Here is a 13894-nt window from a genome sequence, read left to right as displayed (position 1 = left end):
TACTCCATGGTATCCTCTGAATATGTTAGATCAGTTCCCATCTTTCCCCAGATCACATGGTTCTACTACTTCTTCTTCTTGTGCCATATCCATCATCGGATATTGGTGATCATGTTGGTGATCCTATTTTTAACAACAGCTGCATGAAAAAGTGCTGCTGAGTTTTGTCCAAACTAGTTCCTTAGATTTTGATGCCACGCTGTTCTTCTTCCTGGACCTCGTTTGCCTTCCATCTTTCCCCGGAGGATTAAGTGAAGTGAATATAGCATGTTAGAGGATTGAAATTCAACATATCTGATGGGTATGAAAATGAGAAAAGCTTGGGTTTGACAAAAAGAACTAGTTGAATTTGAAGTGCTTTTTTATGTATTCCAGCTTTGCCCTCCAGATATTGGTCAATTCCAATCCCCTTAATGCCTTCTGAGCTGAATGTTGCCTAGAACTTCTGGCACTAATTTTTAGAAAGCTCTGACAAACTTCTCATCTATCCATTAAAGGGATTATTGGTTTAACCATATCGTAAGAACCCGCTAACCCATGGACTACCATGAAAGACTTCCGATAGCCTTTCAGATACCACAGGCCTTTGGGTTGATCATCCTGTCCTAAAGTCTGCCTTCCAGTTTTGTTTTTATGTTTGTTTAAGGTTCTCCTCCTCTGTCAAAAGGGTTATGTTTTAATATCTTATTCTCAGGATACCTAGTAATTTCTTTCAGATTTGCCTTGGTGGTGTTTATGAACTTTTCATAAAGTTTTGAATTTATTGGAAGGTAGAAGGTGAGTTTCATTGCTGGTGTTCTCTTTCTCAAATCCTTCAGTTGGAAGGAAAGCTTTTTGGCCTAAATTGGACCACAGCCTACCTTTATCACACTTCAGCAAGGAAGCTGGTCAGAGGTGTGATTCAACTGGTGTAACAACTAGTTCAGTGAGTGCATGCTTTGCATGCATCCTACAATCCCGCACTTTCTCTGTGTGTAAAACAGCCAGAGCGCAGCAATCTGCTGTGCCGTGCGTAGCAGCTGAGCTTGAAAACCAGGAAATAAAAGCCAGAATAGAGCTGGCGCGGAGCAAACAGGTTCACTCACGGATGATCCTTGGAGCTACCGGTTCGGCTGAACCGGGCCGAACTGGTAGAATACCACCCTTGGTTGTTATCCTCAAACAATTTAACACAGAGTAATTTTAGAGCAGCTATTGGTATATATCCATTAGAGCAGTGTGGTGGCCTAGTAGTGAAGACACTCAGCTCCCACTCAGAAGGTTGAGAGTTCTAGCCTAGGTAGCAGCAAATGTTTCTCTCCTAGGGTGCAAAAGAAAAAAAAAATCTGCTGTGAACTCCGTGTAGGCATCAGAAAGGGCATCTAGCCAGTAAATACTCACTCCATTCAGTCCCCCCAACTCTACCCCTAATTAAGGGATTATAGGGTCATAAAAGGGAAGTTTTTTATTGATATATATCCATCCAACATCACCTTATTAGTTCAGTAAGCAGCTATTAATAATTCCCTTGAATGTATAGTGGGGCAGGATTGAGGATTCAAGAGTTTAATTTGTATTAGTTACTTTATGCTTCTTCTGACAATTTCATAGATGCTGCCATCTAGAGGTCATCCAGATAATTGAGGTAGGCATCTTATTCCCCACCAACCTCTAGATGGCAGCATTCACAAGATAGCTTCATAAGACTATTGATCGTATCATTAAGAGCCTGGGTGGCACAGTGGTTAGAGTGCAGTACTGCAGGCTATTTCTGCTGACTGTCAGCTGCCTGCAATTTGGCAGTTCGAATCTCACCAGGCTCAAGGTTGACTCAGCCTTCCATCCTTCCATGGTGGGTAAAATGAGGACCCAGATAGTTGGGGCAAGAGGCTGACTCTGTAAACCACTTAGAGAGGGCTGTAAAGCACTATAAAACGGCATATAAGTCTAAGTGCTAGTGCTATTTTTTTTTTTAAAAAAAAAAATCTTCCTGGGTGATCAGGGATCAGAGGAAATAATTTGAAATATTAAATGGAGAAGCCCCAATCTTTTAGGCGGGTTGATATTAGAATACAAACAAAACATATTTTCTTTTATTCTCAGTGAGCATAGGTGCTTGTTCATAAATTCATATACTCATGTGAATCCCTGAAGAGAAGATTTCTGAACAATTTGACCATTACATTATCTTGAGGGTTAACTCCATATTAATATATGGCAAAAACTCTTATCTTCATAATGTTGGATAAGTAGATAGTTGACAAAGAGCAATACAAAAAAATCTCTAATCAAATTTCCAAATCAAATCAAAACGTCAAACCAAACCGTTGACTTGAACTACCTTTTCTCTGAATGCATTTTTGATCATACGAACACTTTCATAGGTTAAGAAATTATTTTTTTCTTCTGGTTTGATTTGGAAACTTGACTCAACCCGATTCAACTTGAACAGTCCAATCACGCGAGAGATCTGCCAAATTTATTTAAATCATTGAGTTGAATTGATTTTCCAAACTGATAAGTGGAATTGGATTTTGCATAACTCTTACAGATGGTGTAACATGTTTGTGGATGTGTGTCTGACTTTCTCTTCCCTTTCCCCTTTCTCTCCTCTCCTCTCTTTTCTCTCCTCTCTTCTCTCTCTGTCCTCCAGCCTCTCAGACTTTGTCCATTTTACTACTTCCTGATGCTGTGAGACAAGCATATGGTGTTTACTGCACTGACTGACAACTTTTTGGTATTCTTCTCTCCTCAAGAGATTCCCTTCCTGCCAATTCAATTTGCACGGCCTTGGATCTATCTGAAGACCTTTGGTCTTTATCCAGACTATTCCTCGATATTCTCTTGGCAAAGCTCAGAAAAAGGCAACCTGTGCTTTTTCTCTACCTAATTAACGATCCACTGAGAGGAAAATTGCATCCAAAAGCATCGTCACAGCCAGCCTGCAAATTTCCCTCCTAGGCTCGAGCCATCAATGCAAAGGAAGGAGAGGAAGGTACATAATGCAGATTTCAAGGCTGATAATTCTACAGTTCAGGCTTCTTTGAAGAGGAACTTCAAGATTATTTCAGCTGCCTTTCAAAAAAAACTGAGCCAGCCCAAATTCGGTACAAAGCATAGAGCTTTGTAGAAAAACCTGCAAAACCTCGAATTAATCACTAGGATTGGGAATTAAGGATTGCCAAAAGCTTGGATGGAATCTCTTGAAGTTTCTAAAAATCCTGTTAGGTTGGGTTGAAATGGACAAGTAGCCAGGAATGTCTCTCTAACATCCATACCAAGGGGGTCAAAAATGAAAAGACCTTGGGTTTGTTTGGCTTTGTCTAAGCCTGACTGTTGTATTTTTTGTCATGGGATTTTTTTTTTTTTAGACTTTAGACCAGGGGTGTCCAACCTTGGCAACTTTAAGACTTGTGGACTTCAACTCCCAGAGTTCCTCAGCCAGCTTTGCTGAGTCCACAAGTCTTAAAGTTGCCAAGGTTGGACACCCCTGCTTTAGACCAAAGGGAATCCAGGTTTGCTACCAAAGAAAGGAAAGCAGTCAGGAAGGAAGGAAAGAGAACAGAGTGAAGATTCTCCTTCACGTTCTCTTTCAAGACATCAGGTTGCAACCTGTCCCAAAGAAAAAGCATTGCAATTTGTGCTATTCTCATGCACCTTGAACCTCCATTTTTACGATCCTGTTATCCCTTAATTATTTGGGGTAGAGTCAGGGGGACTAGATGGAGCTCAGGGTTTACTGGCTAGATGCCCTCCCTGGTGCCATATGTTTTTCTATCTCTGTCTCCGTCTCTGCCTCTCTCTCCCCCTCTCTACCTCTACTTCTACCTATCTTTTTTATACCCTAGGAGAGAAATATCTGCCATTACCTAGGGCTGAACTCTCAACCTTCTGAATGGGAGGCGAGTGTCTTCACCACCTTGAACATTTTGAATAACTTCTCATTCCCCAAAGAAATTCAGTGAAATTGTCCACTCAGTTTCTTTGCTCGCAGATCAGGTTGTTCATTTCTAAAAACTGTCTGTATCCTCCTCTGCAGGATCCACATCACAGTTAAAGCCTCTTAGAGGTACCCTTAAAAAGAGAGGTGAGATTTGACCCGTACAGTACTCTTTCCTGTTACTCGTTTATGGCTACCATCACCATTTTTTTAAAAAAAATCTGCAGTGATTACAAGGTGACACCCTGCTTTAAACGGTCATTTGTGCTTTGCTCTTAATTCATCTTGAGACATTAATTAAATAATAATATTGCACTGGCTACAAACAACAGCATGGAAAGTAGCAATAACAGCACAACGGAAGATCAACAATAATACCATTTGCCTGCAAGCAAGAACTGGTGAGTCCACAAAATAGTCAAAATAATAGAAAAGTAAGATGCTAAAGTGTCCTGGGACTAACATTCAAACAGATAAGCACTTGACACACAAAACCTCAGATCAGTGTAAACTAGAGGACCTTGTGGCAGCCCGATAGAATGTAATTTATGTTGCTAATTTCCGGGCAAAAATCTGTTTAATTTGCACAGACATATTTTAATCTTGTACTTTATAGTTTAAATTTTATGTCACACAGTGTGCCTCATTTTAATTGTGATTCTTCCAACATGAATAAACAAACACTTAAACACTATCCATAAGAAGAAGAAGAAGAAAACCTGGGTAGTAGAGATGGCAGTACTTGGAGACAGTAGAACAGAAGAGAAAGAGCTGGAGAAAATATCAAAATATAAAGATCTGCAAATAGAAGTAGAACAACAGTGGCAAAAGAAAGCAAGGATAGTACCAAAAATCATAGGGCCCTTTGGGTACAATTCCAAAACATCTGGATTGTGACTTGAGCACCATTGGCATTGAGAAAAATCACCATCAGTCAATTGCAAAAGGCAGCTTTACTTGGAACAGCTGACATCCTACAATGGGAAAAGACTTTCCATTATATCTAGGCATTGTTTTTAAAATGTTCGCCCATTATTAGGACCAGGTGTCCTTTGATGGCATCAAAACATTTAACACTGGCCCTTCACACATAAATATCAATACTTGGTTCCCAAAATTCAGAAGGAGAGAGATAAAAGACTGACATTATAGTTATGCCAGTATTGGAACAGCTCCACATAGTGTGTAAAAATAATGTTACATCTGGCAGGTGTTTAATTGAAAAGAGAGTTTCATGGGGTAATGACTAACTCTGAGGAAATTCCTAGTTTGGTCTTCAAATTTGCAATAAATCAGAAGTAACAGTCTTCTGGTCTTGCACCAGAAGGCAAGACAAGAAATAATGGATCTAATCAAGGAGAGAAGCAACCTAAGGAAAATTTCCTGACGATGAAAACAATTAACCAGTGGAATGCCTTGCCTTCAGAAGTGGTGGGTGCTCCATCACTGGAGAATTTTAAGACGAGACTTGGGCAGCCATTTGTCTGAAATGATGTAGGGTTTCCTGCTTGAGCAGGGAGTCGGACTAGAAGACCTCCAAGGTCCCTTCCAACTCTGTTATTCTTTTAATGGATCACTCAGACTAGTTTTCCTTTTGTGGGTGGGAAAGTAGGGGAGTTGTAATGTGTATGTGTAGGTAAGTGCAGGTGTATTTATCTGCAGGCAAGTTGATTGGGGAAAAATCCTCTAAGAAAAGCTCTCCCTCCCTCTCTCTCTCTCTCTCTGTGTGTGTGTGTGTGTGTGTGTGAGAGAGAGAGAGAGAGAGAGAGAGAGATCTGTTTCCTCCACCTGCTGTTCTTGGAAGCATGTTCCGGCCACAGACAAAAGGGGACACTGCAGCTCTGGAGGACTGGGGGCTGAAGAGGAAAGGAGAAGAGCCTGTGATTGATGGAGTTCTGGTTGGCTTATAAAGGGCAGCCAGAAGAGCAGGGAAATAATCAGGGAAAAGGCCGTCCCATACTGGCTCTCTCAGAGGGGAGAGATGAATCCTGAACCTCTGCATTATTAAGTTGTCAGGCGGGCCGATGATGAAAATCTGAAGGTCAGGAATAACAAGGAGCACCTTATGGGGGGGGGTTGCAACCTCTCTGGGAGTGCTACACTCATATTTATCCACACCTAACCCTTATCCACAATTCTTCATTTGATAAGAGCATGGGGAGGAAAGACCAAAGAGAGACTGGGGAGGATGGAGAAGGGGACAAAAAGAAGAAGGGGAGAGCATGGGGGGCGGGGGGTGAGGGAAGGAGAGAAAGTGCCCCCCCATCCCAACCCCAGGAACAGCGAGCAAAAATTAGGCTCCTGGTAGGGCTGATTGGACATGCTTGTCACTGGGGATGGTGTCATCACTGGGAATGGTAATAAACCCAAAAGACACACTAGGAATGCTGGCCAAAATTGTTTGCTGTGTTAGGATTCAATAAAAGGGATCTGGAATCTTCCTAAATGACAAATTTGGTATGGAGGTACTAAAATCAGCCCGCTTTGTCAGCCAGCCAACTTTAGTGTACACACTGTTGTTGTTGTTATTATTGTTACTGTTGTTTACTTCAAAAGGGGGTGCAGTGGCTCAGTAGTTAAAGACACTGGAAAGCTGACAGCCCAAGTTCAAGACCCAAGCGCCATGCAATGGTGTGAGTTCCCATTCTTTGCCCACCTAGCAGTTTGAATGCATGCAAATGTGAGTAGATAAACAAGTACCACTTGGGTGGAAAGATACCAGCCTTCTGTGTACCTTTGGTGTATAGTCATGTTGGCCACATGACCATAGAAGCATCTTTGGACAATGCTGGCTCTTTGGCTAGGAAATGGAGATGAGCAACACCCTCTAGAATTGGACACAGCCAAATAGGGGAAACATTTACTTTTATTCACTACACAAGTCGCCTTTCTGGGGTTCTCTCCTTAATTTTTGAAATAGGAATCTAGACATAAGATGTGTTTGAAATCCCTACCCCCGAACACATGCATTTCACATTACGTGAGTGAGATTCAGGTGTGCTTTGAAAGAAGGTTGTCCCAATATGGTATCTTCCAGATGTGCTGGGGCTGCAGCCTTCCCAATTCTCAGCTGCTTTGGCCTTTGGCATGGTGGGAATTGCAGTGTGGCTCTGACTTCTAGGAGTTCTGTGTTCCTCACCCATCTGGAGAGTGACAGGACTATCGGAAGCATCTGCCAACGGACAGAAAGAATACGTGCAAGAACTACCCTTTGGGAAATACTATTAGAGTGGGGTGGGAAAAGAAGTTGAGTGATGGTGCTTCAGTAAAAAGGGTGAGGAAGATGGCAGGATGTTTTTTGAGGACCTGTTAGGAATCAATTTCCAGGTTCTCTGAGAAGAATGTATATGTGAGACAAGTACCACTAACCTGAAGGAAGTTAAAGCAAAGCAGTGTAAGTTTAATAGATGCAATTTTTTAAATTCTTACATTATCCTTCTCCTCCTTTTCCTTCCCTTCCTTCTCTTTCCCCCTCTCCCTCTTCCTCCCCCTCCTCCCCAATTCCCACTTCTCCTTTTCCTTTCTAAATTATTTTTCCATTTCCTAGTATGATTCGATTGCTTATTGTACCCTATGACTATCATTAAGTGTTGTACCTGATGATTCTTGACTCTTGACGGATGTATCTTTTCTTTTATGTACACCGAGAGCATTTGCACCAAGACAAATTCCTTGTGCATCCAATCACACTTGGTCAATAAAAGAATTCTATTCTATTCTATTCTATTCTATTCTATTCTATTCTATTCTATTCTATTCTATTCTATTCTGTTCTGTTCTGTTCTGTTCTGTTCTGTTCTGTTCTGTTCTTATTGTACCCTATGACTATCATTAACTGTTGTACCTGATGATTCTTGACTCTTGATGAATGTATCTTTTCTTTTATGTACACTGAGAGCATTTGCACCAAGACAGATTCCTTGTGTGTCCAATCATGCTTGGCCAATAACAAATTCAGAATTAATCAGAATTCTCCTTCTTGTTCTCTCCCATTCTCCCTTCCTTTCCTCCTTCTTGGACTGATACAGATTTCTCATAGGTGTACTTTTTTCCCTTTTGTTGTACCCTTCCATTCCCCCGCTGCCCCTTTGGCCAGGTCAACACACATTCTCCTGGTTTATAGTCATGGGTATTTACTTAATGTCCAGCTTCTTTATCTTTTTATGCTCCTTCAGTATGCGAAAGAGAAGACTATTTCCTTGATTTGGCAAGGCCACCCTAATATTTCTGCATGACCAGGAATCCATTTCTGGCATTTCACCAAAAGTGATACTTCACACACGGCCCATGCAGCATTCCAAGTCATCCAAGAACCTGGAGCTTCACCTGCAAGATGGAATAACAGAATAACAAAGTTGAAAGGGACCTTGGACCCTAGGTCTTCTAGTCCAACCCCCTGCTCAATCAAATACATGTCCAATCTCTTCTTAAAAGCCTCCTGTTAGGGATATACACCCTAGCAGAATGTGCAACGGTAGTCAGGCAGGCAGGCAGATATGTGAGATAAACGTTGTTTTGTTTACACTCAGTAAAACAGATACAATGCGCTAGTTAAATAGTTTATTCCAGTAAGGTTGTTAGCATAGTCAAACAGTCCATATATCATACACTAAGTTCAGTCCGTCCGGGATTATCCATTAGCAAAGTCCAGTGTCGAAAAAGAGGTCAGTAAACTTACAAATAATCAGTCCAGTAATATATCTCTTTTGCAGTAGAGATATGAAGAAAATCAAACCTCTTTTCTTCGTTCAGCAATAGCAGGGAAAACACGCAGTTATCACCATCAATCCATCATTGTCAGCAATCCAGTAAAAGCCAGCAAACAGTGAGCTCTTTTTGCTTCCTCTTATGGTGATTTTACAACCGCACCCAAAATACATGGTCTGCATTTAAAGTGATACACACAATCATAGTCTATATATATTATCCCTAATTAACCCCATGTTATCCCTAACACCTCCATTGATGGAGCACCCAAAACTTCTGAAAGCAATCTGTTCCAGTGGTTAATTGTTCTCACTGTCAGAAAATTTCTCCTTATTCTGACTGCTTCTCTCCTTGATTAGTTTCCATCCATTGCGTCTGCCTTCAAGTGCTTTGGGGAATAGGTTGACCCCTTCTTCTTTGTGGCAGCTCTCCTCAAATATTGGAAGACTGCTATCATATCACCCCTGGTCTTTCTTTTCATTAAACTAGATATACCCAGTTCCTGCAACCGTTCTCCATAGAACAAGTCCTGTTTCATATTCATCTTGATGGCCTCTTTTATAGAGCAGGATTGGACAGTATGGAGCCATTAAAAATTATTTCACCAACTCTCCTTTTCACTACATCAACCTCCTCCTCCTCCTCTTCCTCCTCCTCCTCCTCCTCCTCCTCCTCCTCCTCCTCCTCCTCCTCCTCCTCCTCCTCCTCCTCCTCCTCCTCCTCCTCCTCCTCCTCCTCCAGAATTATCTCAGACAGAGGGGTCCAGTTCATAGCTAAATTCTGGAGGGAGTTCTTGCAGTCTATTGGGTTGTCCCAGGGTCTTAGTTCGGCCTTTCATCTGAGTACCAATGGAGCAGGGGGGCGGAGAGACTCAACACCATGGTAGAGCCGTATCTGAGGTGCTACGTGAATTATCAGCAGTGATTATAAGAAATAGAAGCCCTATCTTGGTTATCCATCTGGCAAGGAGCAATAAGGACGAGGAGGAAAGGGAGCAGCTGATGCAGAGAAGCAAGTACAAGGAAGATTCATTGAGTGGAATGGCTCAAAAAAAAAAAAAAAAGCGGGCTGGGGGTGGGGGTGGAATACAACATATGGAGCCAGTCCTGCCAACTACCAGCCATAGCAGAAGACAATCTGTTCAATGTTACGATGGTTCCATCTAGTGCAGAAAAGTCTCCACCGAGGGACTCCGGAGTTCTGTCTGGGACCATTCCAGCAGGTGATGAAAAGAGACATTTACGTATTAATCAGCTTCCTTCTTTTCATTCCAATTGCATCACGAAACACCAGGAATAATTCACAATGTGGCCATTTGGAAAAAGAGCACACCTAGTGCAGGTACTGTACCTCATCTATGGAATTAGTTAGGGCCAAATCTTTCGCCAGTTTTGGCAAGGAGAGAAACCATATGTGTCTTTCCTACTCCACCCCCCTCCTTAACCAGGCTTTTAACAATATCCACCCTGCTGTGTCTTTTTTTTCCTATACGGTCTCCGGTGGAAGGATGGTGAGCCGCTGACATTTTATGACTTTGAGATGATAACAATTGTCCCGTTTATCAACTTATTTTTCTTTTCCTTTTAACATATTTTTTCACTGTTTACATATAAATATATCATTTTTCAACATCCTCCCCTAGGTTTTGAAATGCCTAAGGTAAGAATGAACAGGAGGCAATAAATAAGTCATCTTTTCAAAGGTTGGCTTCATAGGAGAGGGGTGAGGTTGTTTTATTTATTTTATTTATTACAGATTAACAGAGTTGGAAGGGACCTTGGAGGTCATCTAATCCAACCCCCCCTCCCACCAAGCAGGAGACCCTACACCATTTCTGACCAATGGCAGTCCAGTCTCTTCTTGAAAGTTTCCAGTGATGAAGCTCCCACAACTTCCAAAGGCAACTTCTGTTCCATTGGTTTGATTGTTCTCACTGTCAGTAAATTTCTCCTTATTTCCAGGTTGAATCTCTCCTTGATCAGTTTCCATCCATTATTTAATATATGAAATTTCTACACTGACCAGTTGTTTGAGCAGGGGGTTGGACTAGACGATCCACAAGGTCCCTTCTAACTCTATAATCCTGTAAACCATTTCATGTAAGTGATCCTGGATGGTTTACAACAGCAAAATAAAACCATATAAATTCACGAATAAAAGCATAGCTTAAAAACAAAGTTAGAACAAGTTAAAGCTTACAAGTAAAAATAAATCAGGTTAAAAATTAAGCCATCAGGTCTTGCTCGTTATTACGTGATAGGTGAGATGAGATATCCCATATTGTTTCACCTGTAGTCTTTTTTTTTAAAAAAAACACAAACCTAATTTTAAATGGACATAACAGGTTTTCACTAAGCCATTGTTCTGTTCCAATTACAAATGTCTACTGAAAAATAGCATTTCTGAGGTTCTGCTAGGTAGTTTTGCTTTGCAATCAAGTACCCTCATCTAAAGGTATCAAATAAATGTAGTACGAATGTTCAATCAGAGTTTTCTTTCATAGAAGATAGATCTGGAAGAGAATACATTTTCAGGCTCCTTAAAATTAATTTGGCTGCTATTCTAATTGAGATGTTGAACTTAAAAAAGAAAAGAAAAAAAATCCATCTTTGTGAAACCAGATTTTTGGCTGAATATACGTCAATGGTTTTATTGCAGACTCCATGTAATAAAGTAATTGTATAATTAGTAATACATTCGTCATTCTTCTGTCAGAGGAAAAAAATGAAACACATACAGCTTTTGTGTAGAATCTGACAGTGAAGGAGAAGTTTCCTCCCCACCAATGTTTCCCAAGAGAATTATATCATTATATCATAAAAATGTCAAAAGCTTGAGTTTACTGTTCAGGCTAATATTCTCAAATATTCTCTTCGGCTGACATCTCTGTCAATTAAAATTAAACAAAATTGCATTGTGTCATATACACTTCCAACTGGAAAGCTTTCAGGTTTATGGCTGTTCTTCGAATTGATTTTTAAGATGGCATCTGTAAAACCTGCCTTGCAGAAGATGTGGTACAAGAAAGATGTACTTAAGGCTCAGTCGATTTTTAAGATGGTTTCAAGACATAAAGCAAGAATAAAGAGCACCAGAGACTCCTGCGGAAGTCAGGCAGTTATAAATATAAAACCAGAGTTATTTATATTCAGTTTTCGCACCGTGTTAATTTTTATCAAAGATTGTATTTGTTTCCTCTTTCCAACATTTGATCTTTCAGGGATTTTTTTCCCCGCCCCTCTCTCTTTCATTCTCTCAGTAAGGAGTAAGAAAAAGAGAGAGAGAGAAAGAACATAAGTGAAGTTCTTCTTGGCTTCAAGTTGTCCAGTCTCATAGGATTTGATATTCGGCCACTTCTGGTGGTTTCCCACAGAAATACACAAGCTTTCTCACGGGACTTTGAGTTTCTCATGGAAAAATAATAGGCTTCCCTTGCAGTAACACACTGCCAATAAAATTTGTTTTGTTTTGTGTTTGCTGGGGGGGAAGGAGTTAGAGAGGGACAATTACTCTAAATGAAACCCAGAAGTCTCACTTAATAGGAAACCTACTCCAATCACTCAGGGTTGAGATTGTGCTTCAGCACAAACTCTACGGGAAGTCGAAATGAATCATAGGCATGCCTATAGAGTGACTTGGAACATTTTTTTTAGTTTGTTTAGACCGTTCAAAGTTAGTCTACTCTGAAAAAAAGGGATGTGTCACTGGTTTTCACACGACTGTTACGGCATCCTCGTGGTCATGTGATCAAAAATTTAGATGCTTGGCAACTGGCATGTACTTATGACAGTTGTCCTAACTTGGGATCATGTGGTCACCATTTGTAATGTTTAACTTAGATGACTATAAAGCCTTAGTAAGACCACACCTAGAGTAGTGCATCCAGTTTTGGTCAACCCAAGTTGCTAAGTTTGGGGACCCAGCAGTGTGCGGCAGCAGCCAAAAAAGCCAATGCAATCCTAAATTGCATTAACAGAGGGATACAATCAAGATCAAGGGAGGTACTAATATCACTCCATAAAGCCTTAGTAAGACCACACCTAGAATACTGCATCTAGTTTTGGTCACCACACTATAAAAAAGATGTTGAGACTCTAGAAAAAGTGCAGAGAGGAGCAACCAGGATGATGAGGGGACTGGAGACTAAAACATATGAGGAATGATTTCAGGAACTGGGCATGGCTAGTCTAGTGAAGAGAAGGACCAGGGGAGACAGGATAGCATCTTCCAATATTTAAGGGGCTGCCACAGAGTGGAAGGGGTCAAGCTATTTTCCAAGGCAACCGAAGGCCAAACAAGGAATAATGGATGGAAACTGAACAAGAAGAGATTCAACCTGGAAATAAGGATAAATCTTCTGACAGTGAGAACAATCAATCCATGGAGCAGAAATTGCCTTCGGAAGTTGTGGGAACTTCATCACTGGAGGCTTTCAAGAAGAAACTGGACTGCCATCGGTCAGAAATGGTATAGGGTCTCCTGCTTGGGTTGGACTAGATGACCTTCCAACTCTGTTAATCATTTAGGGACTATATATAGAATTTTAACTCTTGTAACAATATGTTATATTTTGTGGTGGCTTTTTCCTGCTGTATTTTTTTTTCTGTTTCCCTTTAAAAGAAACACTTTTTGTGTGTGGTTTCTAAACCATATGATGAATGGTTAACGGAATATAGATTGGTATATCTAGTCTAAAGAAGAGAAGGTTTAGCGGTGACATGATAGCTGTCTTCCAGTACTTGAAGGGCTGCCACAGGGAAGAGGAGACCAGCCTATTTTCCAGAGTACCTCCGTTCAGAACAAAAAGTTATGGAGGGAATCTTATCAAGGAGAGAAACAATATAGAACTAAGGAGAAATTCCCTGACAGTGAGAACAATGAATCAATGGAACGCCTTGCCTCTGGAAGTTGTGGGTGCTCCATCATTGGAGGTTATTAAGAAAAGATTGGACATCCATGTGTCTGGGATAGTATAAAGTCCCCTTGTCCAGTTGGAATAGAAGGTCCCTTCCAGCCCTAAGCTTCTATGTGTTTTTTTTTAAAATATTTTCTGAGAATCTATGCCTCTGCATTATAATAATTTCTGTCTATTATTTCTTTTTGGGGTTTTATTATTATTTTAAAAGAAATAAAAAGTCTGGAGAGCAGAAGCAGCTATCATAACAAGCATCTGAGATCTAGCCTCTGATTTTCCCAAGTTTTATCTTCTTCCAAAGAGAGGTTTCTATTTTGTCATATCATTTTCATGGCACTTATGAGTTATTTCCA

Source organism: Notechis scutatus, chromosome 11 (genome assembly GCF_049901735.1).
Source record: "Notechis scutatus isolate UNSWTSFEM ecotype Mainland chromosome 11, rNotScu1.2, whole genome shotgun sequence".
NCBI lineage: Eukaryota > Metazoa > Chordata > Lepidosauria > Squamata > Elapidae > Notechis > Notechis scutatus.
Note: the sequence above shows the minus strand (reverse complement) of the source record.